The sequence below is a fragment of the Carassius carassius genome, chromosome 1, assembly GCF_963082965.1.
Source record: "Carassius carassius chromosome 1, fCarCar2.1, whole genome shotgun sequence".
NCBI classification, from domain to species: domain Eukaryota; kingdom Metazoa; phylum Chordata; class Actinopteri; order Cypriniformes; family Cyprinidae; genus Carassius; species Carassius carassius.
Genome location: NC_081755.1, coordinates 14,977,657 through 15,004,931, shown reverse-complemented (window position 1 = coordinate 15,004,931; position 27,275 = coordinate 14,977,657). Strand labels below are relative to the sequence as shown.

The window sequence follows — 27,275 nt, the reverse complement described above, 5'->3', positions numbered from 1 at the left end:
TTTTATAAAATAAGATGCCAATCCTACATAGTTCACCTTATATGGATATTAGTAAAATTAAAGCTGACAATATACACTTTCACATACACTTTTTTTCATTTAAATGCTATTCACTGGAGTACTGAGTAAACAGCAGAAACTGTCCCTAATTGATTTTATTGTACTTCTTGGTACATACCGGTCTGATGGTCTCCTTGATGTCTAAATCAGCCACATCTTCTAGTGTGATTGTGGCTGTCTGGGGTGTTCCACCCAACAGCACATGAAGCACTGCTGGGCTTAGACCAGCCAGACGAGGTCCACCATGGAGAAAAGAATGGCCTACAATTCTCCCTGCCATAATAAATCATTTTGTGCCAAAACTTTTTATTATATTTTATTATATTTTATTATAGATTTTATTTGACAATCCCTAGTTTAAATGTATACAATGAATCTGGAATGAATAATATAAATATTATATACTGTAAAGATGATATAAAGTTAAACTGCATCTAAAATATTGTCTTAATTTAAATGTATTTTTATCCATTAACATATGGCAATGTAATGTTTTGATTTGCTCTGATGTTAAATCAAGCGTGTGTTTGCACTTGTATTTTGGTTCGCTTGGTCTGGACCAAAAAATAAAAAATGTAGTCTGGTCTTTTTTAGGGTCACATCTTGTGACTTCTTTTGCATTCATAGTTAATTCGAACAGCACCAGAATAGTTTGAAGTGGACCGAGACTATTTTTTCAGCGACTTGGTCTGCTTGTTTGGTTGCACCAGGGTTCACGTGGCAGCATTCACTTATTCAAACGAACCACACTAACAGACCAATTGCACCTGGGTTCATTTGAATTGAATCAAACGTGCCAAGTGTGAACACACACAAAAGAAACCTAATGTGCATCTCAATTTTTAAAAATATTTAATAACTTAATTTAGCCAAATGAATCATTTTTTATGCCAGATAGCAGATTTGCACAGTGAACTTACCAAAATCAATAGTGAAACCATGTTGCAACTTCTGCATTACCATACTTAAAAAGTGTAGATTCACACCATCCCCAAAAGCCATATCTCCTGAAAAAATTAAAGCTTGCACTACTATGCTGCACAAAAATGTATGATGTATTTTTTATCAATGTTTTCTTTACATGTAATCAAAACAATAAGGTATATATTATATGTCTGTCAATTTGTACCCTGTAGTTTAGCTTGGAGTGGTATGGCCCAGTCAATGGAGCCTTGTAAAAGTTGAGGATTGTGCCCTCTTGCTTCTCTGCATCTTCTCCGATGTCTAATTTAATTTTAAGGGTTGGCTCATCTTCTTTGTTTTGCAGCCACTGTCTTCTGTAATGATCTGCTGCCAGTTCTGGGCTGACAATGCTTTTCCAAGCTGGAAATGAAAACATAAAAATTGTTTTAAACCACAATCCATGATTTTAACTTATGCCCTACCTGTGCCAAGTGGTCTGAATCAACGTGGTCTGCATTCCATGCACATTCATTGTACTTGAGTCAATAAAGTCTCCATGACTAAATGTACTGTAGACCACACAGACTCATACACTAAGCAACACAGTCTGTATGGCTACACGGTCCACACTTGTCCATGTGTATGATGCATGATTTTAAGGAAAGTACGATGTATTACAACATCAGAAACGATGAAAAACTAAATAATGGCTATTATAACACTTGATGTAAAGCAAGTCAAATTTGTCTCATAACTACAGAAACGCGACCCGATCTGACAATATTACATAATGCGATTATAGCAAATAAAGGACCGCAAAGTGGAGGCATAAGTGCCTTTCACCTTGTTACGACTTGATGAACCACTGAAACGATTTTAGAAACTTTGTTTAAAAAATAATGTTTTTATTATTTTAAGATAAAAATCTTCCTTAGTGTTACTTTGACTTAGTGTAATCCTGACTTTACACCAGATTAAAGAATAATCTTATTTTAGTCATTTGTAATATTGTGTGGTTTAAATTCTTTAATTTTTTCAACAAATTGTATCTATTTTCTTGCTTTTCACTAAACAAACTAAAAGATCAAACTGATCATTTTAATCGATTGATCTAACAGCATTGGCACTTACTGTTATTTTAATTTCTTTTTTTCATCATGCTTGCAATACCTTTCCCCACATGAACTTGCATGCTAGGCAACAATCTCTGCAGGAAACTGCTTTCCACAAATTGGACAGGAGTCCTAAGGGCCAAGTTGTAATAACGAGTCATATAAATAAACAAACCAGAAAATACCACAGTGGCATTTTAACTGAAGAATAAAATATGCTGATTTCTGTGATATCTGTCTGAGTATTTGGTCTGAAATGCAGCTTTAATATTACCCTGAAGCATAATTGATGTCTTACAGCACAAATAAGATCTGAATCCTGTTCAGCTGTCTGTTCTGTTTCTTCTTCAGTTTCATGTTTCTTTGAAAATAAAACAAATCAACACTATATAACAATTGACTTGTCAGCTGAAAACTGAATTAAACTAAAATGATTCTGTCAAATCATGGATGAGGAAGTCTTTTTTATGTCTTTTAAAACAACAAAAATGTACAAGACAACTTACTTTATCTCCACAGGACTCAATGTGGAACTGGATCAGGGGCAGAGGAATCAGTTTGCCACAAGTCATGCATGTGTTTTTTGTCATTCTTTCAAACTCTTCAGCATCATATGGCAGTGGGGTAGTATCTATTTTTTCTTGAAAAGGGTACAATATATATAAAATTTTTCCCATTGTTTGACGAGGACTTCAGAACCTTTGCAGTGTACCCTTCAGTTCCATGGGGCAATGGAGTAGTCTTTCTTCGCCCACTGCCCCCTTTGAAAACATAAATCATTTTAGTAGTTCATCAAATGGCTTTTTCTTCCTTTGAGTGATATAATATCTTATTACATAAGATAAAATTACCACCATACATTAACATTTAACACAAAATGAAAAATTCTGTTTTATCTCATATATAAAATGTTTAGATAGCTACTTAACAGGTCTGCATTTTTTAAATAACAATGGAAAACTCACCAGAAGCTTTTGTAAACAGCCAACCACCACGCAAATCTCTCATTTTGGGAAATTCTTCCAGCAGTACTCAACTTATCTGGAATAAATGTGCACTGCTGTCATTATGAATATAAATTAATTAAGTCATTATTAAAACAAAGTTTGCTTTACCCAGTAACAGAGGGGTTTGCATATGAAGAACCAATCAAATAGTGGGGAAATTATGTAATGCAGGAGGACATGTATGCCATACCTCTATACTATAAAAACTATTGTAGTCTTGCGTATGGCGGGATGTTCAATGGAAATTGTCTGAGATCCTCCGGCCTTGCTTATTTTGGGAGATTCTCTGAGAACTGCTCGAGAACTCCTGGCCGTGTTAGTTCGTGTTAGGAGACTCGACCGGTTGTCGACGGAAGACACAAAGAGCTAGAGTATAAAGGTTAGAAAAGTGTCGAATTGCAGATGCTAGAAAATAAAGTTTAGGGAAAAAATCCACAACATCTCCAGGATTTTCATACATATGGACTTGGTGACAACTCCTGTTGTTCCACCATCTTTGCAATCATATGAAACAACTGTGGCATCTGTTAGCATATAATCAATATGTTCAATAGCATATAGTCAAGATTTTGTATCTTTATGATGGTGTTTTTATGTGTTAGATGAGGTGAAATAGCTAAATGATGACTGATGAAGTAGTTGTAATGTATTCCACTGAAGGCAAATTGTAGAGATAACCCAAGTGCAGTTTATGTACAAACATGACAAGATCAACAAGATCAAACATAGAACAAAAGCATGACATGGACATGGACGCTTAACAACCGGGGTTACAGTGAAACAAAAGTTGACACATGGCAAACATGAGGGCTTAAATACACACAAGACTAATGACAAGACAAGGCAAACCTGTGAACAATGACAACATGACACATCAAACAAGGGAACAAATGGCATCATATGACTTGAATGTGTCACAGTGTCTGGGTTGTGTTCCCTGGGTGTCCACTAGGTGTCCTCCATTCCCACGGTGTCTGTCATATTATCACTTCCTGTTTCCTTATTTGGTCACCTTCCTCCTTGTTTTAGTTAATTGATTGTTCCACACCTGTCTCCAGTTTCCCCATTATCCTTTTGTGTATTTATACCCGGTCTGTCTGAGTCTTTGTCACGGAGTCCTTGTCGTATGTATGATACCTCCCAGAGTCTGCTCTTCCCGTGTGTTCTTGTTTTGTTTTTATGTGTTTGGATTTTCTTGTTTTGACCCTGCCTGGACTGTTTATGCCTTTTGGATTACCCTCAATAAACCTTTACCTGCATTTGGATCTCTTCTGTGCTTCTTGTATCACCGTACGTGACAGAATGGGGATCACATGACAGACATGAAACAGGAACATGAAACATGTTCACCTGCCAGTCTGCAGGTCACTGCCTTACTAACTTTATGTACAGTGATATTTGCAACAATCGAAATTATTTCCAACCCTCTACACCAAGAATGACTGAAAGACTGTTTTGAGGTAATAAAATAAGTGGATACCAGAATAATTCCAACAACCAGCCTTTCATTCATTCCTGGTGATAGGGAATAAGTCCAGCTGTTCCAGATATCCCTCTTCATGCTTACAGACATTTTAAGACATTACATTATAAAGATGTCAAAAATGTAATGGCAGTATAACGACCACAAAATAAATCACAGGATTTGAAAAGTAAGCTGAAAAACCTCTATGTTTCCAGAGTGGATTTTTGCTTATATTTATGGCTTACCTCTGTATGATCTGCATTATCAGCCATGTTTATGTTCCTCCTTCCAAGACCTGCTTGTAAGAGCACTGCCTCATCCTTTGGGGTTTTGTCTGTATTTTCAGATTGCAGGCAGAACTGCAGTTCCATAAACTTTGTCACTGATACATGTGTAGTATCTGCTGACTTCCTTTTTCTTTTCAGGCCTCCAGAATACATTGAGGGGAAACATCTTAGATGAAGCAAAGGCAATTATTAGTGTAAATCTAAATATTAAAGGACAATTTTTTAAATGATTTAAAAACAGTGTTGAGCACTGTTGTAGAAAACTGTTAGCACACTGTAACCGAGTATTTATTCTTTTAAATAAGTAATAATTAATGACGAGCCATTGAATTATTAGAAAATAATGCATGGGTGTAATAATTCAACAGACTGGAGTCAAATATATCTGTTATACTACAGTTGCCACACATCATGACAGTGTTCAGAAGATGATGCATTTCAAGATTTTTGTCAAGTTTTTGTCCTTAAAATGCTCTTGTGTGTGGAACTAATTTCTTACACATCTAATCCCATGCCTCCATTGCTTATTCTAAAACGACATTTTAGAGCTAACGGAGGCTTCAGCCACTGATAGCAGAGTAATGTTGTTAAGGATGAGAAAAGAGGACCAAAAGGCGAGAATCTCAGTCACGGTCTTTTAATGAAAATGAGGCAGTCAGAGAATCAAAATGGTAAACACAAATCCTCTCTGGAGACAGAGGTATCAGTCAAACAGAAATCTTCGCTCGTAAACCCTGAGCTTAAACTAAAGGTAGCTGATAAACAGGTTACTGGAATTCGGGATGGGCGGCAGCCGAGCAAGGTGCAGTGGGAGACTCCGACAGAGGGTACGGCGAGAGGCGAAGCCTGCAGAGAGTGTGGGTACCGTAGGCTGGATACCGCGTCCGTTCAGAACCACAGCGTCTGAGTTGGTAGAGCACAGTACGGAGCGTGAAGGGGTATGACTTCCAGACACACCTCACAGGACAAGACAGGACAGGATAGGACAAACTGGATTCAGAAGGTAAGAGATGCGTCTTCAGCATTGATCGCTAGGAATAAACTGACAAAGGGGTTAATGAAAGCGGAGGTAGAAATAGCAGGAGGAATCAGGGAAAAGGGGAAACAGGTGGAAAGATTGGGTAAGTGGGAACAGCTGGGACTAATGAAGTTAAAGTGATGGTGTAGAGAAAGAGTGTGCAGGATAACCACAAGAGGGAGACAGAGAAAGGAGGAAACCCGGATCATGACAAATGCAGTTATTAATGCAGTTATAAGAGAGAGAGAGAGAGAGAGAGAGAGAAAGAGAGATCAAGCGTGTCTGAGCATCTCTCAGCAGTGTTCGGCAGCAGCGCTATACTATAGCTATAGATTTAACATTGGTTTCTTAAGGTATAGCTAGTAAATGTGTATGGGATGTTTGGGAAGATAATAAAATGGGTAGTGAGTGCAGTGCACCTGATGAGAGATAATGAGGGATTCACATGTAATAAATGCATGGAAATAGTTAGGTTGACAGAGAAGATTTCAGAATTACAGTCACGCATCCATACTTTAATTTGGGACAATGTTAGGACTCTAGATACGGCTTTGGATGCGTCTAGCTCAGGGATTCCTGTACATTGTTCGGTTCCGGCAACAGAGCCCCCGCAGCAGGGCAACTAGGTGACAGTGATGCCGCATAGTCGCAGGTCAAAACATCACTCTTCTGTTCCGATCAAAACATTAAAGGTCCCGTTTTTCGTGCTTTTTTGAAGCATAGTTTTACATGTGGATTATAATTTTCAGGAACCGAGTTAAACATAAATTGTAACCATTAATCTCCAAGTACAGCATCCCTGGGAAGCCCAAACAAAGGTGATTGGACTCCGAGATGAAAATAACAGTGTTTCGACGACATGACGACAAACACAAACGCAACTCTTCCTCTTCTCCGTCGGAGCGCAACAAGACCATGCCCCCTTTTTTGTGTATTTCTGTGGTCGGAGGTTAGTCAAAAAAAACTGTTTTAGTGACGTCATTACTGCAGGAACTAGAGGGATGTAGTACAAACGGGTCGTTTTTTGTAGGCGAATTCTGTTAAATAAAATATCTTGCTTGGCATTGAACTTTGAGCTTTAGAAATTTACAGATATTATTTATACTCTAACAACAACATTACACACTAACTAAAGTTTAAAACATGGGATCACGAAGAACAAGACCTTTAAAGAGATGTGTGAACTTGCAAGCACGATTCCAGACACTGTAATATGCTCTGGTCCCCTCCCTGCTTACCGCATAGCAGATTGTCATCACTCAGTGGTGCCTGCAAAATAACATAGGTTTCATAGACAATTGAATGAGCTTTTGGGGCAGAAATAACATAGGTTTCATAGACAATTGAACGAGCTTTTGGGGCAGACCTGTCCTGTTGAAAAGAGATGGTCTTCATCTCTCCTGGGGTGCTGCCGCTCTTCTCTCTAGAAATATGGCAGATAGTCTTAGAGGTTGTACTTGACTAACTGATGCCCAGGTCAGGAAGCAGACAGACTGTTTAAACCGACCATCTGCTTGCCACCTCACGTCACAGAAAACAGTTAACTCTCAGCACATAGAGACTGTGTCTGTTCCCCGAACTATAAAATACAAAAAATGTCCAAACCAATTTAAGAGTAAAAATTTAATTGAGGTTCAACAAATAAAAAACGGATGCAATATGGATAAATAAAATGATAAATCTTGGCTTATCAAATATCAGGTCCCTTTCTACGAAAGTATACTGTATACAGGCCACCAGGGCTTAAAGAGTTTGCTGATTTTACATCCGAACTAGTGCTGGCTGCAGATAAAGTTTTAATAGTTAGTGATTTTAATATCCATGTCGATAATGAAAAAGATGCATTGGGATCAGCATTTATAAACATTCTGAACTCTATTGGGGTTAGACAACACGTCTTAGGACCTACTCATTCAATTCAAGTTCATGTTTATTTGTATAGCGCCTTTTACAATACAAATCGTTACAAAGCAACTTTACAGAAAATCACATTTCTACTATATTCAGAATCAGAATGAGCTTTATTGCCAGGTATGTTCACAAATACAAGGAAATTTTTTTCGTGACAGAAGCTCCGCAGTGCAACATAATGACAGCGCTAGAACAAAAAACACAATAAGGAATAAAAAATACAAAAAAAATACAAATAGGTAGGTAAGGAATGACAATATACAAATTGACAATGTATAGCAGATATATTACAATGAGCATTTATGTATGTACAGGTATATTATGTGCAAAAAATTTATGTTTACGCTAAGTATGTGTGTTAGATAAATAAGTGTATGTGTATATAAATATAAATAGTGTAGTGTGTTCCACAGTTATTATCAGCTGTTCATAAGATGGATTGCCTGAGGGAAGAAACTGTTCCTGTGTCTGGTCATTCTGGTGTTCAGTGCTCTGTAGCGTAGACCAGATGGCAACAGTTCAAAGAGGGAGTGTCTGGATGTTAGGGGTCCAGAGTGATTTTGCCAGCCCTTTTGCTCACTCTGGATAAGTACAGTTCTTGAATAGAAGGGAGGATTGTACCGATGATTCTCTCAGCAGTCCGGACCACCCTTTGTATTCTTCTGAGGTCAGATTTAGAAGCTGAACCAGACAGTTACTGAAGTGCAGCGGATGGATTTGATGATGGTGGAGCATAACTGCTTCAGCAGCTCCTCTAGCAGGTTAAACTTCCTCAGCTGGCGAAGGAAGTAAAACCTCTGCTGGGCCTTTTTCACAATGGAGTCAATGTGAATGTCCTACTTCAGGTCCTGAGAGATAGTGGTATATTGATAGTGGATAGTGGCACGTATGACAGGATTTATCAGAAAAAATTAATACAAGTCGTAGTCAGCCAGATGATGAACATTATTAACCGCAATTATTATATGATGCAGTCACACTTGTAGCAATACTTGTTAGTTCTGTTTGTTGATTCAGGGTAAGCATCATCTGGGGTCCTCTGAGGGGTCAGCATCAATCTCTTCTCAGTTGTTTTGGATCCAGACTGGAGCTTTGTGTAAATGCGATGTGTAAACGAATGCTTGGCGAAAGAGATGTGTTTTTAATCTAGATCTAAACAGAGAGAGTGTGTCTGAACCCTAAACATTATCAGGAAGGCTATTCCAGAGTTCGGGAGCCAAATGTGAAAAAGCTCTACCTCCTTTAGTGGACTTTGCTATCCTAGGAACTACCAAAAGTCCAGCGTTTTGTGACCTTAGGGAGCGTGAAGGAGCTGAACCATTTAGGGCCTTATAGGTAAGTAATGATTTGTAACTGATACGGAACTTAATAGGTAGCCAGTGAAGAGACTGTAAAATTGGGGTATTATGATCATATTTTCTTGACCTGGTAAGGACTCTAGCTGCTGCATTTTGGACTACCTGTAGCTTGTTTATTGAAGATGCAGGACAACCACCTAGAAGTTGTAATGACTGGGTGAAGGAGTGGCAGGAAGCAAGTGCAAGGTTAACACAATTTAATGAAGACAATGATACAAGACAATACTGAGACACAAATATGATGCTGGGAGGAATACACAGTCCAGGATGGTGGTGATGAGTGAAGTATGCGGAAGGCGGAGGTGAGTTGGCAGCAGGAGAGGGTGACACAGGACCTGCGGGGAAGCGAGCCGAAGGTAAGTGGTGTTGCTTAGTGGTGGGTTGCGTAGAGTGGACAGGGTTCCGGGGAGACACGGACATCCAACGCAGAAACACACAAGAAAGCAAAGCATAGGTCACAAACATGAAACAATGCTCTCACAAACACAAGACGCTAGACAAGCCAATATATAGGGATGAGTAATGAGTGACAGCTTTTGCTGATGACAATTAACGGAGATGCCCACAAACTAATCAGTGCTGACGCGTCACACAGACTTCACCCACAAACTGCAAAACCCAGAGATCACGGTTTACCCACAGTGACAGAAGTGCATTACAATAGTCCTGTCTAGAGGTCATGAATGTCTGAACTAGCTTTTCTGCATCAGAAACAGGTAACATGTTTCGTAGCTTGGCAAAGTTTCTAAGATGGAAGAATGCAGTTTTTGTAACATGGGAAATATGATTTTCAAAAGTTGCTGTCTAATATAACACCCAGATTTTTGACTGTAGAGGAAGTAGCAATGTATCCGTCTAGTTGCAAATTGTAATCTACAAGATTCTGTGTACTGTTTTTGGTCCAATAATTAATATCTCTGTCTTATCTGAATTTAATAAGAGAAAATGATTGGTCATCCAATCTTTTACATTTTTAACACAGTCTGTTAGCTTAGATAATTTAGAAGTTTCATCTGATCTCGTTGAGATATATAGCCGAGTATCATCAGCATAACAGTGAAACTAATCCAGTATTTTCTAATAATATTACCAAGGGGCAACATGTATATTGAAAATAGAAGGGGACCTAGGACGAATCCTTGTGGCACTCCATATTTTACTGGTGATAAATGAGATGACTCCCCATTTAAATAAACAAGATGGTAGCGATCGGACAGGTAGGATCTAAGCCATCTTAGAGCCTGTCCTTGAATACCTGTATACAGTAGGTTTGTAATCGATCTATGAGTATGTCATGATCTATGTTGTCGAACGCAGCACTAAGATCAAGTCAAGTCACCTTTATTTATATAGCGCTTTAAACAAAATACATTGCGTCAAAGCAACTGAACAACATTCATTAGGAAAACAGTGTCAATAATGAAAATGACAGTTAAAGGCAGTTCATCATTGAATTCAGTGATGTCATCTCTGTTCAGTTTAAATAGTGTCTACGCATTTATTTGCAATCAAGTCAATGATATCGCTGTAGATGAAGTGACCCCAACTAAGCAAGCCAGAGGCGACGGCGGCAAGGAACCGAAACTCGGTGACAGAATGGAGAAAAAAACCTTGGGAGAAACCAGGCTCAGTTGGGGGGCCAGTTCTCATCTGACCAGACGAAACCAGCAGTTCAATTCCAGGCTGCAGCAAAGTCAGACTGTGCAGAAGAATCATCTGTTTCTTGTGGTCTTGTCCTGGTGGTCGTCTGAGACAAGGTCTTTACAGGGGATCTGTATCTGGGGCTCTAGTTGTCCTGGTCTCCGCTGTCTTTCAGGGATGTAGAGGTCCTTTCTAGGTGCTGATCCACCATCTGGTCTGGATACGTACTGGATCCGGGTGACGGCAGTGACCCTCTGATCTGGATACAGACTGGATCTGGTGACTACGGTGACCTCGGAATAAGAGAGAAACAGACTAATATTAGCGTATGCCATTCTTCTTATGATGTAGCAAGTACATCGGGTGTTATGGGAAGTGTTCCCGGTTCCGGTTTAGCTAATTAATGCAGCCTAAAAATCCTTTAACGGATTTGGATATTAAAAACATATAAGTATGTTATGTGTAAGCCAGGTTAAAGAAATGTGTCTTTAATCTAGATTTAGACTTCAAGAGTGTGTCTGCCTCCCGAACAATGTTAGGTAGGTTATTCCAGAGTTTAGGCGCCAAATAGGAAAAGGATCTGCAGCCCGCAGTTGATTTTGATATTCTAGGTATTCTCAAATTGCCTGAGTTTTGAGAACGTAGCAGACGTAGAGGATTACAATATAAAACAGGGGTCTCAAACTCGCGGCCCACGGGCCTGGATGATATTTTGCGGCCCCCCACTTGACATCAAAGTTTAGTGTTAGTGCGGCCCGCGAGTTATTGTGAAATGCACCTTTTTGCTGAGTCGTTGCATATTCTGTGCTCGCCGCACTTTTGTTTTATTTTATCATCACTGTAGCCGAAATGACTCGAACCAGACAAATTAAAGAGTCGATCAGGGCTGTGTTTGAAACATGAGCCGAATTCCTAAGGAAGTCATAAAACATTCTGTGCCACAAGTCCCAAGCAAGATAACCAACCAACCAAAGCTTTCACAGAACAGCTTTCAACATTAACACCACTAGAACTATTATTGACAATTTCAATTCGGAGAAGAGATTTGTCAAATTTGTTGTTCATAATTGAAATGCAACGCTGGACATCACATGTAAACCCATGAGAGGTAAACACTTCCATGGACTTCCCCCACCTAACAGAACCAGACTGAAATTCCTAAGGGGGAAGGGGCTTTGAACCTCCGGTCTCTCCACAGAAGTCTTTGTGAAGAGAATGGCAAATAAACTGTCTTTTGTACATATATATGGACCAGAATGAACTCAAAAAGACTTATAAATGAATCAGTCCATCACTTAACTCCATATTCATTTATATGTAACCCACACATTTGACTATCATCTTATATTCACTTATTGTGTATGTTTTTTTTAATAACTATGGGATAGCTTAAGGATACATAGTCATTTCTAGTATCTACGTAATTGAAACTGCTTGCTTTAAATAGGCCTGACAATCAAATATTTATCAAATGTATCATATTCGTGTTATAGGAATCATGTCCAAAATTATACCCTGCAAGAGCGGGAAAATTCGGACCACATGCTTGGTAAGATAAACACATGATTTATGATACCCCCGAGCCAAGACTATATCTGATTGGTCAAGAAAACTTTTGAGGTGTGGCCAACAGGCCAGTTTAAATACCCAGAACACCATAAAATTTAGCGTTTAGTTGTAATCTTTTAGTATCTAGCTATGCTTCTGCTACTAGTCATGCCAGCTTTTAGTCTTCAGCTTTGCTTCTGCTACTAGCCATGCCTGCTTTTAGTTCTAGCCTTGCTTTGGCTATCAGTCATGCCAGCTTTTAGCTTTGCTTCTAAGCTTTAGCTTTTAGCCATGCTGTTTGTCATCACTGTTCTTTGAGCACGGTTCCAGTGTGCTTCAGCCTGCACGCCTGCTGCTACTTAGCCACGATGAGAAGAAACACCAGCTATAGTCTCGTCAAACTTTATTTCTTTTCTTTTCCGTTTGAGAGTTTCGTGTTCTGAGTTAAGTTTTGTAACGTTGAGTCTCCGATGCCTGACCTCGGGTGCCCGTTCAACTTCAACCAGCCACACAACTCCATCTTCAGCCAACGTCCAACCACGGCCTTCTCAAGACGTCACTTCAACGACTACTGAACTTCCAGCCAATCAGCGACAACTTTACACAGGCAATGTACCTTCAGACATTTGTGCTGGTGTATCTAATATAATTTTAACCTCATTGAGGAACTCAATGCGAGGGTTAATTAAGTGATTGATGGTTGTTCATGTTTATGCAATTTAACGTATTGCTGTAAACTTGGGATTCCATATTTCCATTCTCTTAAACTCATCTTTCCCTAACTTTCGATCTTCCTGCAACTTGTGTGAATGTGTGCGTTTATGTGTTAGATTAGTTTATATGTCTTAGATTTATCTAATAAAGCCTTATTCATATTGAAAAGAGAAGTATCTTGTGTTTTGTGCTTACAAGTTAATGTCTTAAACTGCCAATCTTGTTACTGTGCTAATTGATAGTGTTTTCACTATACTTTGGATATTAATATCCAGCGCAGATTTGATGTTAAACGGCTCGTTCACTCAATCGCAGGGCGTCTCAGTGATCAGCCGTGAAACAGTGATTCTGTTCAAATTTCCTTTTAAAATCTTAAATGATTCCCTTTGAGCTAAATTGACCTGTTTCCCTTACATCACTTATGGGCTACCATAGATCTCGTGACAGCTTTCGGCGGCGTTTGTTGCCAACGGTTGTCAAGTCAACCGCGGCGAAGTACTTGGACATTCCGGCTCTTTTTCGTGAGCCGGCTCGTTTGACTCAGCTCGCTGAAAAGACCCGGCTCTTTTAGCTCACACATGGCTCTTTAAAAAATAAAATGCTTTAACTATGACTTTGACTATGACAGGTGTGAAAACAATTCTAATTAAATTATTAAATGAACTCATACTCACAATATCTTTAAAAATGCATTGATTTGTTATGAAAAAAGAATACTATTAAACATTTGCATTTAAATTACAACTTTTTAATGTATAGAAAAAACATTCAAAACAAATACAAGCTGAATCTGAACAACATAATAGAACCCATATTAAAGAAAAATAAATTAAACTGATCCCTCTTTTTCTCTCTTCCATGTTATAACCAGAATGCATGTTATGCATGTCACTAGTTATGTATAATAACCAGAACGCACACACACACACACACACACACGCAATGCTGACCTTATTTTTATTTTATGAGATATTTGCATTCAGAAATTACACTTTGTGTGAGTTGGCTTGCTCATGCAGTATAACTGGTTGACACCGCGGGATTGACAGGAACAGAATGTGAGGCTGATCGGACAGTCGAAACGAATGTGTGCGCTTTTAGGCCTATACAATTTTTTTTTTATTATTGTTCTTTGAATTAGTATATTATTTTAAATAAAATAAAAATGATTAATTATTTCATTATTACGTGATTTTTTTTTTTTTTAAAGAGTCGACTCTTCAGATATGCGATCCAGCTCGCAATCAGCTGGTTCATTCGCGAATGACCCATCACTTGTTGAAACGTGTGTGACACCAAGTGAATGGAAAATAAATGCTATCACCCAGCTCCAGTCATGTCGCTGTCAAAACGTGCTGTGAAGAGAAACGTTGGTGACAAGCACAGGCAATTTCAGGAAAAGTGGGAGACAGAATATTTTTTTGTTGAGCACAGGGGCACCCCTACGTGTCGCATATGTCATATGTACAGAGAAAGTTGCGGTGTATAAGGTATATAACATCAGGCGTCATCAATGACATTAATGAGCTCATTGACCTGCAGTGCAATTCTGAACTCAAAGTCAAGTTCAGGGAGGTTTAGTGGAAACACAGACAAGCTTGGACAGTTTTTGAGAGAATTGCCACCCACCTTCCCTGAGCTCTCCAGGATGTTCAAGCGGACCATGTGCCTTTTTGGTAGCACCTATCTATATGTAAAGCTCTTTTTGGTGCAGTGTTGACAGGACCAGGCTAATATGGTCATACTTCCTGGTTCTAGTAAGAACTCTTGCTGCTGCATTTTGGACTAGCTGTAGTTTGTTTACTAAGCGTGCAGAACAACCACCCAATAAAGCATTACAATAATGTAACCTTGAGGTCATAAATGCATGGATTAACATTTCTGCATTTGACATTGAGAGCATAGGCCGTAATTTATATATATTTTTGAGATGGAAAAATGCAGTTTTACAAATGCTAGGAACATGGCTTTCTAAGGAAAGATTGCAATCAAATAGCAGACCTAGGTTCCTAACTGATGACGAAGAATTGACAGAGCAGCCATCAAGTCTTAGACAGTATACTAGATTATAACATTCATGAGTTTTTAGGTCCTATAATTAACTCCTCTGTTTTTTCACAATTTAGCAGTATCAAATTACTCATCATCCAGTTTTTTATATCGACTATGCATTCCATTAGTTTTTCAAATTGGTGTGTTTCACCGGGCCACGAAGAAATATAGAGCTGAGTATCATCAGCATAACAGTGAAATCTACCACCATGTTTCCTGATGATATCTCCCAAAGGTAACATATAAAGTATGAAGAGTAGCGGCCCTAGTACTGAGCCTTGAGGTACTCCATACTGCACTTGTGATCGATAGGATACATCTTCATTCACTGCTACGAACTGATGGCGGTCATATAAGTACGATTTAAACCATGCTAATGCACTTCCGTCAATGCCAACAAAATGTTCAAGTCTATGCAAAAGAATGTTGTGGTCAATTGTGTCAAACGCAGCACTAAGATCCAATAAAACTAATAGAGAGATACAACCACGATCAGATGATAAGAGCAGGTCATTTGTAACTCTAAGGAGAGCAGTCTCAGTACTATGATACGGTCTAAATCCTGACTGGAAATCCTCACATATAACATTTTTCTCTAGGAAGGAATATAATTGTGAGGATACCACCTTTTCTAGTATCTTGGACAGAAAAGAGAGATTCGAGATTGGTCTATAATTAACTAGTTTTTTGGGGTCAAGTTGTGGTTTTTTGATGAGAGGCTTAATAACAGCCAGTTTGAAGGTTTTGGGGACATATTCTAATAACAATGAAGAATTAATAATAGTCAGAAGAGGATCGATGACTTCTGGAAGCACCTCTTTTAGGAGCTTAGATGGAATAGGGTCTAACATACATGTTGTTGGTTTAGATGATTTAACAAGTTTATACAGTTATTCCTCTCCTATGGTAGAGAATGAGTGGAACTGTTCCTCAGGGGGTCTATAGTGCATTGTCTGATGCGATACTGTACCTGACAGCTTAGTGGTTACAATATTATCTCTAATAGTATTGATTTTAGAAGTAAAGTAGTTTCTAAAGTCATTACTGCTGTGATGTCGGAAAATGTCAACACTTGTTAAGGCTTTATTTTTCATTAATTTAGCCACTGTATTGAATAAATACCTGGGGTTATGTTTGTTTTCTTCTAAAAGAGAAGAAAAGTAATCAGATCTAGCAGTTTTTAATGCTTTTCTGTAGGATGGGTTACTTTCCCGCCAAGCAATACGAAATACCTCTAGTTTTGTTTTCCTCCAGCTGCGCTCCATTTTTCGTGCTGCTCTCTTTTAGGGTGAGAGTATGCTCATTATACCATGGTGTCATACTGGTTTTCTTAACCGTCCTTAAGCGTAAAAGAGCAACTATATTTATAAAATGCTAGAAAAGAGAGAGTCCATAGTTTCTGTTACATCATCAAGTTGTTCTGAGGTTTTGGATATGCTAAGGAATGCGGATACATCAGGAAGATAACTTAAAAAAGTATTTTGTGGCAAATTGTGCTTGATTCGCATTTCCATTGACACTTTCCAGCCAAGTATTCGATTCCTCCCACTCTCGTCTGTACTTTTACATCCGCTTTCGGAGCAGCCTCCGCCATTCTTTCAAATAGACTCTCTGCCAAGGGACCCGCCCTCCTCTGACTCTGATTGGCCGTGAACCTGAAACAAACCAATCAATCCAACGATGGCAGCGAGTATTACCCAATCAGGGACAGAATAATCAGAGTCTTCAGGTAATGCCGGTGGGATGATCTGCATGAGATGCTGCATTTAAGACAACTCTGAAAATACGGGACAAACCCAGTTCCTTATTGATTCAAAATGGGACGCTCTATTTTATTCTCAAATACGGGACGATTACGTATTTTAAGGGACGAGTGGCAACCCTACCGGCATGAATAACAATCTTACTGTATTTACATTAGCCAAGATGTCAGGCGCTCTGGCTCCCGGTAAACATTTGACTATGGTGGCTGGTGTCTCTATATTCACGTTCCGTACAATAGAATCACCAAAAATTAGAGCACTTTCATCAGGTTTCTCAGTGGGTGCATCACTGAGTGGAGAGAACTTGTTTAATGTTTTGATCGGAACAGAAGAGCGGTGTTTTCAACCACAACTATGCTGCCTAACCACAGTTGTTTGATGAACTTGTGAAAAACTGGAGCGAGAGAGAGGAGAGGAGAGGAGAAAAGAAAACAGCGATAGGTTCAAATGAAAACGCAAATGACAAGCTAACGAGTGTTAACGCAATGCAGGTGTACTGCACTCATGGATATAAAATAAAAGTGAACGATCAAAATTAATCTGATAAGATTGATCGATAATATCAGAAATATGGATATAAAATAAAAGTGAACGATCAAAATTAATCTGATAAGATTGATTGATAATATCAGAAATATGGTGTGAAGTAGTTATATTTAAACAAGTTTTTAACAAGTGCAGTTTCTGTGCTACGGTGGGGCCTGAAACCTGACTGAAATTCTTCATACAGATAATTTTTGTGCAGGAAGGAGCTCAATTAAAGAGACACAACTTTTTCTAAAATTTTAGACATAAATGGAAGATTTGAAATAGGCCTATAATTTGCCAGTTCTAGATCTAGTTTTGGTTTCTTAATAAGACGCTTAATAACGGCCAGCTTAAATGGTTTTGGGACGTGACCTATAGATAAAGAGAAGTTAATAATATTGAAAAGCGGTTCTTCAGCTACAGGTAACAACTCTTTCAGTAATTTACTGGGTACAGGATCTAATAAACATGTTGTTGGTTTAGATACAGTGATAAGTTTATTTAGCTCTTCCTGTCCTTTCATTCCTCGCACCCAAAGATAAACTGCAGTGCTTTACAACTTGCAGTTTATCTTTGGGTGCGAGGAATGAAACTGAAGTGTTAGACGCTGTAGAATCTAAATTCGCTATTGTATTTCTTATGTTATCTATTTTACCAGTTAAGAAATTCATAGTCAGTTCAAGTCATTACTATTAAACGTTGATGGAATATTTGAATCAGGTGACATCTGGTTATTGGTTAATTTAGCCACTGTGCCAAATAAAAACCTTGGACTGTTTTGGTTATTTTCTATTACTGTATTTCTCGGAGTATAAGTCGCATCAGTCCAAAAATACGTCATGGTGAGGAAAAAAACACATATAAGTCGCACTGGACTATAAGTCGCATTTATTTAGAACCAAGAGAAAACATTACCGTCTTCAGCCGCAAGAGGGCCCTCTGGTTCATTTCTCTTGGTTCATGTCAAATTAATTTTGATTAATAAGTCGCACCTGACTATAAGTCGCAGAACCAGCCAAACTATAAAAAAAGTGCGACTTATAGTCCGGAAAATACGGTAGTTGTATATGCTCTGCCCTGGCAGTTTTTAGAGCCTGTCTATAGCTGGACATACTGTTTTTCCATGCAATTCTAAAAACTTCAAAGTTAGTTTTTCTCCATTAGCGTTCAAGACTATTGTTGAAGTCATTGAGTAGATTTAATACTGTCACATGGAATTGATGTTGATTGTGTTGAAATTATGCAGCTAAGTAATGATATCTCAGATCATTATTTAGTTTCATTATTAACTTTATATAGCTTGTTACAAGTATTGTAGAACCATCACTTCTACCACAAAAGACTGCTTTGTAAAATAATCTTCCTGATGCATCCGAATTGCTTTGCATATCCAGGGAAGTACACTGCGACCAAAATGGTCGCATATGCGACCTTTTGAAATGCCATTGCGACCCTAATTTTTATGGGGTCCCAAATGTATCACTGATTATTTTTTTACCTACTTATGTGTTATGCTATGATTTAATATGAGCATTTATTAAAACAGAAATGTGTATTTTAAGAATACGTTTTATAACGTGCTCCGAGCATTCAACATATCAAGTTGGCTAGCCAATTTAAACATTCAAAAGAGATTAAAGCATTCAAACACAAGATGCGGGAAAGCTGAACTGAGCAGCTGGTTACTCGCGCGCTGTGTTCGGTGTGCACGAGAGAGAGCCGCGTCTCACGGACTGCGATACTGAACCCAGCTCTCCTTCAGGATGTTCGCGTCCTCCTGCACCTGAACGAACAAATACAGATTGCAGTTTAAACTAACAGGAAAAAAAGAGTGAAAAGCGAAAGAGCTTAATTCAGAGCTCACTCACATGGAAAGAACCTATATGTGGATATATGCATATATATGAAACCTATATGCAGTGTATATGCACATATATGCTGCATATATGCACATATATGATAATATATATATGCTGCATATATGCGCATATATGCTGCATATATGCTGCATATATGCATATATATACTGCATTTATGCCATATATATACTGCATATATGCGTATATATATTGCATATATGCTGCATATATGCGTATATATGCCACATATAGGCAAAACTGAGGTGCATATATGTGCATATACAGGAAATATAGGTCTCCTGTATTGCTTCTTCATATCCACATGTAAGCCCTATACATACAAGATATGTCTTCTATATAGCTAATGGCAGGATCTGGTCATTTTGTAGCTCATATCCCATTTTTGACTGTCATACATGATGTCTAGCTCATATTATCAAGGCAAAAACTAAGAATTAACGAAAAAAATTATGCAAGAACTTATGTATGTGTGAACATGTGAAATTGGTATCACATGTAGTTGGCATGTTATGGAATTTAACTATGGCAATATATTAACATGATATACAGAGCTGGACAGTAACGGAGTACATTTACTTGAGTACAGTACTTAAGTATAATTTTGAGGGATCTGTACTTTACTCGAGTATCATTTTTGTGGAGTACTCATGACTTTACTCAACTACATTTGAGAGGCAAATATTGTACTCTTTACTCCGCTACATTTCTATCCATAACCGTAAGTACCCGTTACTTCTTCGGCCCCGTCCACACGGAGACGGACCCCCGATCTTTTTTTCCCTCGTTTCAAGAAATATCTGCGTCCACACGAAACTGATGTAGTATACATGCCAGACCAGCATGTGGCGCTGTAATTCTGCCACAGAGATACACTTAAAACGGAGAAGAAGACATGGATTTGCTGCGCGTGGTACACAAACGAACATGGAACAATACATTTATTAATCCTTGTTAATGTTAGCGTTCAGTGTTTGTTCATGTTTTTGTTGCTGTTACGTGATGTAGTGGTGTTTGACTAGGGTCGAGACGTGGGCTGATGACGCCATATTTTCAGAAAATGTACAGATTCGCCGTCGAGAAGAAACGCAAAGGCGGCGTTTTCAAATATATCCACTCTGGGACCCGGTTTCAAAACATCGGTTTCACTCTTCCAAAACGCCAGATCCGTGTGGACGAAAACGCCTATCCGCTAAAAAATTTGTGCGCCGAAAAAAAAAGAGGAAAAAATAAAAATCTCGGACACCCTATCAAATGTCACTGGATAGTGCAGGAAGGAAGAGGAAGAGGAGGAGGAGGAGGCGGCGGAGGAGTATGATGAGGCGCGTCATGACAGACCTTCAAAGAATAATAAAGATAATTTTTTTTTTCTGTTCAGTTTTTTGTCTTATTTTTGTTCTTGTACTATATTTTTTGTTTTGTACTATTTGATTGATCTTGAGTAAATAAATAATGTACATTTCTACATTTTGGACTTTTATTTATGTTGCCTAGCAGCTATGGATTTTAATTTTACTATTATAGGTGAACATATAGGTACATATATACGTACGTGCATATATGTACCTATATAGGTATATGTATGCACATATATATATATATATATATATATGTACATATATGTGTAAATATATGTGTGCATATATGTACATATATGTACATATAATATAGGAAAACGGCCAATTTTATATATGTCACATATATTAAAAACCTATATCAAAACCTATATTGAAACATATATGTTTATATAGGTTTTTTCCATGTACGCAGAGTCTCAAAGTCTTCTTGCTTTTGTACCGACAACAAATACATACAAAATATGTCAAAATACCTGTCTTAGAAAGTGTGTTCGAAAAAATCTGTGGTTATGTCTTAAGTGAAAGTAAAGAGCTGAGAAAGAAATCCTTTGTGTATCCTTATAATGGATGCAGCGTCTATTAAAGTGACCGCGCCTAATTTACTAGCTCTGCTGTCAGTGTCTTTAATGTATGAAAATGAAAGTAAATCACTCACTGCTCTTGACTGAATTACTTTGTAGTTTTAACAAGAATTTATCTACAGTCATTCCAAAAATCTGATATAATTTATTATATTGTTTTACTAGTGGGTGCAGGACACTAATTACTTTATGCAGTAAGTTAGTATAGCAAAATACAGTGATCTGTGAAATATTATACCCAAAAATTCTTCATACTGTAGACTACCAGTGAAATTGATTTTAAAAAATAAATTAAATTAGGGACCTGACCATGTTTTGCTTTCTTTAATTGATCATGCAACCTTTTCACACCACAGACTGAAAAAAAGCATTGCTTGCTTGGTAACTGTTCAACAAAGTATGGATAGTTGTGTAAATATTGGTTTGACTGTGTATTTTATTTAACAGTGAAGACTATGCAGTGCTATTTTAAATTAACAAAAACAAACAAAAAAAAATGTAACCATTGTGTAAATAAAACAAATAAATAAATAGAACGAACATACAATACAAATTAAACCATTTCAAACAGGGCCCACTGTAAAATCTGCACCAGGGCCCCTCTAGCCCCAGCTACAGCCCTGGGTTAAGGTACCAAGACGGAACAATGCACTGTGTGTACTGTAAGAAATAAAACAAGAAGGCATGTGGTTTAAAAAATGGCAAGTAAAATAAAAAGCACATCTGTATGCAATACAGTTTTATTATTGTTCATTATTATCCAGAGCGACTTACTATAAATAATTTGTGCGACCAAATCATGTTTTGTGCCAGTAACTGAAAAAGTTAGTAGCGCAAGTGCCACCAGTGGAAAAGGTTAGTGTAGTTCCCTAATATCCAAAAACTCAGAACAACTTGATGATGCAACAGAAACTATGGACTCTCTCTTTTCTAGCATTTTAAATACTGTTGCTCCTTTACGCTTAAGGAAGGTTAAGGAAAACAGTCTGATACCATGGTATAATGAGCATACTCGCACCCTAAAGAGAGCAGCCCGAAAAATGGAGCACAGCTGGAGGAAAACAAGACTAGAGGTATTTCGTATTGCTTGGCGGGAAAGTAACCTATATTACAGAAAAGCATTAAAAACTGCTAGATCTGATTACTTTCGTCTCTTTCACAAGAAAAAAAAAACATAACCCCAGGTATTTATTCAATACAGTTGCTAAATTAACAAAAAACAAGTGTTGACATTTTCCAGCATCACAGCAGTAATGACTTTATGAACTACTTTACTTCTTAAATGGATACTATTAGAAATAAAATTGTTACCATTCAGCCGTCAGCTACTGTATCGCATCAGACAGTGCACTATAGATCCCCTGAGGAACAGTTCCACTCATTCTCTTCTATAGGAGCATTGTATAAACTTGTTAAACCATCTAAACTAGGGCTGCAACTAACGAGTATTTTGATAATCGGTTAATCTGTTGAAAATTTTTACGATCGGTTTATGTACTTTTATTTGAGTTTTGCCCATTTTTTTCCCCAAGTAAATTATTAACAAAGGGTCTTTATCATTCAACATAGACTTTTTAGAGATTCTAACCATTTTGCATTATCATATCCTCATCAAAAATATACCTGGAGTTGTGTTTTATAATCTGTTAGTAATCCTTTGTCAAACTCTTCTGCAATCAAAACACTGACCCATACGTACTCTAGCAAATTTCACAAGGAGATTTCAAATAATGTTTTCACCATGGCAGTCCTTAGTGACTAAAGTAGTTTAACATTCCGAACAAAGCTTATTAAGGAATTTTTCAGAACATATTTTCACAAATAAGAATAAAACAGAATAAAATTGCAGTACATTGCATTTTATAACTTTTTTCCTATAAACACACAGCTTAGACCTGGGAAACAGCTTTATAGCTTATGCTGTGAAATTGTAAACAATCCTTCGAATAAAATGGCAATGGCATGAAACCAAATGGAACTCACATTTAAAAATAAAATCCATCAGAAGGCTGTCAAGAAAAAAAATTGGACACACACAAAAAAACCTGCTGTGTGAAAAAGAGCGGTGAATACTTAGAAAAAAAGTGCATTTCAAATACATTTAAACATTTACCTCTCTCATTCAGTCATAATTAGGCTGCAAGACTGAATTATGAACTGGTATATGACAAATTGATCACAGAACATGTTTGTAAAGGTTTAAATGTTAACTGTTAAAAAGCAATTGCAAACAACATTATACTGGCGAATCTGCACAAATAAAATTCTTAAACAGTTCAGTAGTGCAGAGTTTACAGGTTACTCTTCTTTTTTAGAGGCTCAAAGTAAAGTACTCCCACACTTTGTATGACTTCATTCGATTAGTTTTATCTTTTTGCTTTTTCTTTCTCGAGCTTGCTCCATTGCCGTCTGCCTCCGCCATCTCGCTGAATGCTGCAGAGACGCTGTTCGGGAAGCACTTGACATAAAACGAGGCCAGCTATTGGCTATTCGCTACTTCTCCTGCTGTACTGGCTGAGTAAAACCTCCAGTGGCTCATTACTGCCACACTTTGGTCACCGCAGATTTATAATATGCACGAACTGAGCCGCTTACTGCAAATAAAAGTTATTTAGCAACTAATCGATGACTAAATTAGTTGACAACTTCAATTCAATCGATTAGTTGTTTCAGCTCTAATCTAAACCAACAACATGTATGTTAGACCCATATTCCATCTAAGCTCCTAAAAGAGATGCTTCCAGAAGTCTTAGATCTCTTCTGACTATTATTAATTCCTCGTTGTCATTAGGATATGTCCCAAAAACCTTGAAATTGGCTGTTATTAAGCATCTAATCAGAAACCACGACTTGACCCCAAAGAACTAGTTAATTATAGACCGATCTCGAATCTCCATTTTCTGTCCAAGATACTAGAAAATGGTATCTGTAAAGATTTCCAGTCAGGATTTAGATCGTATCACAGTACTGAGACTGCTCTACTTAGAGTTACAACACTCTCTGTTGCGTTCAACACTGTTTACCACAAAATTATTTTGCATAGACTAGAACACATTGTTGGCATTAATGGAAGTGCATTAACATGGTTTAAATCGTACTTATATGACCACCAGGTATAAAAATCGATCACAAGTGCAGTATGAAGTACCTCAAGGCTCAGTACTAGGGCCATTACTCTTTACGCTTTACATGTTACCCTTGGGAGATATCAGAGATATCATGCTTTCAATGTCTGTCCACACTGCACTGGCTCCCTATTAAACATTGTATAGATTTTAAAATTTTACTTATTTCTTATAAAGCCCTGAATGGTTTAGCACCTCAGTATTTGAATGAGCTCTTGTTACATTAAAATCCCCCAAGTCTGCTGCATTCTCAAAACTTTGATAATTAAGCAATTTTATAATACCTAGAATATCCAAATCAACGGCGGGCGGCAGATCCTTTTCATATTTGGTGCCTAAACTCTGGAATAACCTACCTAACATTGTTTGGGAGGCAGACACACTCTTGCAGTTTAAATCTAGATTAAGGACCCATCTCTTTAACCTGTCTTACACATGACACACTAATATGTTTCTAATATCCAATTCCATTAAAGGATTTTTAGGCTGCATTAATTAGGTAATCCGGAACCAGGAACACTTCCCATAACACCCGATGTACTTGCTACATCATTAGAAGAATGGCATCTACGCTAATATTAGTCTGTTTCTCTCTTATTCTGAGGTCACCGTAGCCACCAGATCCAGTCTGTATCCAAGCCAGAGGGTTACTGCAGTCACCTGGATCCAGTACGTATCCAGACCAGATGGTGGATCAGCACCTAGAAAGGACTTCTACAGCCCTGACAGACAGTGGAGACCTGGACAACTAGAGCCCTAGATACAGATCCCCTGTAAAGACCTTGTCTTAGATGACCACCGGGACAAGACCACAGGAGAGAGATGATTCTTCTACTTTGCTGCAACCTGGAATTAAACTGCTGATTTTGTCTGGTCAGAGGAGAACTGGCCCCCCAACTAGAGGTCTTCACGGGTCCAAAAATTTGTGCCCGAACCCGAAAGAGACCCGTAATGTACTACACCGAACCGACCCGGACCCGTCTAATATTTCAAAAGCTGGACCCGGACCCGTGTAGATCCGAGAAATGCCTACCTGGACCCGACCCGGACCCGTATATTATTTGAAAGCTGGACCCGAACCCGTCGTGAAGACACAGACCCGACTGGACCCGATTGTCACATATTCCACTTTAAATTGCTATTACAAGTCAATAAACATGTTGCGGAAAAAAACCTATATCTTAATTTAAGGAGCCGTAGTCTCTCGTCCTTGTACCTGACTGCCTGTGATGCATTATAATCCTCAGACAAGAAAGTTATCTATGTCATTCCGCTCGTTATTCCAAGTCCAAGCTTAATCCACTCATTATTTCAGCTTCAAAGTTCCACTTGATGTCACGGTGACAGACATGTACATGTACATTCTGACTCGAGTTAACTCGCATAATAACTTCGACTGTTTGCCTTTTTGAACTATAATAACGAACGCTCCTTCAGTGCCATGGCCGCTTACGCTATCATCTCTGTGCTCTCTGCTCTGCGTCGAGTCTGAATCTGACCACTAAAACTTTGAGATTAAACGGTTTATTTATATTAGTATAAAAATGGGAGAAAATGTAAAGCGCGGTTTGTCCCTCACTGGTTGCCATAGAAACATGACACGCGCTCGAGACTGCACATGCGTGTTAGCTGGATCATCCTAAAATATGATTTAACGCAATTTGAGCGTCATAGAAAACATTCATGTGACAGTTAACCTCCGATTTTGTTGCTGATTTGAAATATATTAAATATGAGTGTGTCAAGTCTGCAATTATTACCATGCATGCACTTGCATTCTGCGCTGTTTTTTTTGTTTTTTTTGTTTCTCACTCTGTTCTTTTCCTAATTTTACAAGTTGCAAGTTACAAAAAACACAAGCAGTGTCTGATCACGGCCAGGTGTTCTCCGAGTCCGATGACTCCGATCGCATGGGTATTATACACAATGTTAAACAGACCCGGGACCCGAAGTAATAGATTCGGACCCGACCCGGACCCGGCTGATCATTTAAAATATAGACCCGGACCCGTACGGGTCCCGGGTCGGGTCCCGGGTCGACGGGTCTCGGGTGCACTGCGAAGACCTCTACCCCCAACTAAGCCTGGTTCCTCCCAAGGTTTTTTTCTCCGTTCTGTCACTGATGGAGTTTTGGTTCCTTGCCGCTGTCGCCTCTAGCTTACTTAGTTGGGGTCACTTCATTTACAGAGATATCGTTGACTTGACTGCAAATGATTGTACAGACACTGTTAAAATTGAACTGAGATGACAACATTACTGAATTCAATGATGAACTGCCTTTATCTCATTTTGCATTATTGACCCACTGCTTTACTAATGTATGATGTTCAATTGCTTTGATTCAATCCTTTTTGTTTAAAGTGCTATATAAATAAAGGAGACTTGACTGATAATATTATAGGAAAAAGGGACAAGGTCAAAAGAGGAAAGCAGTTCCTTGGTGCACAGATCCAGATAAATTTAAGCACAAGCTGAAATAAGAATAGTATGAGGAGCTAAAAAGAAGCACTGGAGAGTGTACTACAATAGGAGACAATATTGATGTAAGCAAAGTATGAGGATCAATTCGGAATATGGGAGGAATTTATAGAAATCAGACTTTACCTGTTTTAAAAAAGGATGAAGGAAGAATAACCGTGACAGATAATGAAAAGGTTGAAATGTTTGCTAAAGATTTGTTAGTTCATAATGATGATAATGTATCAAAGGATATTAAAAAGAGTAGAAATCAGAACAAAAGAAAAATATCCAGATTTAATGATGAAAACAAGTCCTTCTGGTGATGCTTTAGATGCAGATTTTGAATTAAGGATGGCACTGTGGGAGTTAAACATTCATCTCCTGAAAAAGATTATATATGTCAACATTTATCAGATAGATCTTTAAATATTATTTTAAATCTTGTCAATAAGATATGGAATGCAGGAAATATTCCTTCTTCATGGAAGCATGGCATGATTGTACCAG

General features: G+C 38.1%; 1 long non-coding RNA gene across 1 annotated transcript; it reads right to left on the bottom strand.

Annotated features, from left to right (window-relative positions):
- Nucleotides 1-1,707: 1,707 nt before the first annotated feature.
- Nucleotides 1,708-5,058, bottom strand: LOC132153743 (uncharacterized). The gene is made up of 5 exons (XR_009437044.1): nt 4,793-5,058; nt 3,041-3,116; nt 2,582-2,836; nt 2,374-2,436; nt 1,708-2,207 (listed from the first exon to the last, which is right to left on the bottom strand). It is a non-coding gene; the product is annotated as an uncharacterized LOC132153743 (long non-coding RNA).
- Nucleotides 5,059-27,275: the final 22,217 nt, after the last annotated feature.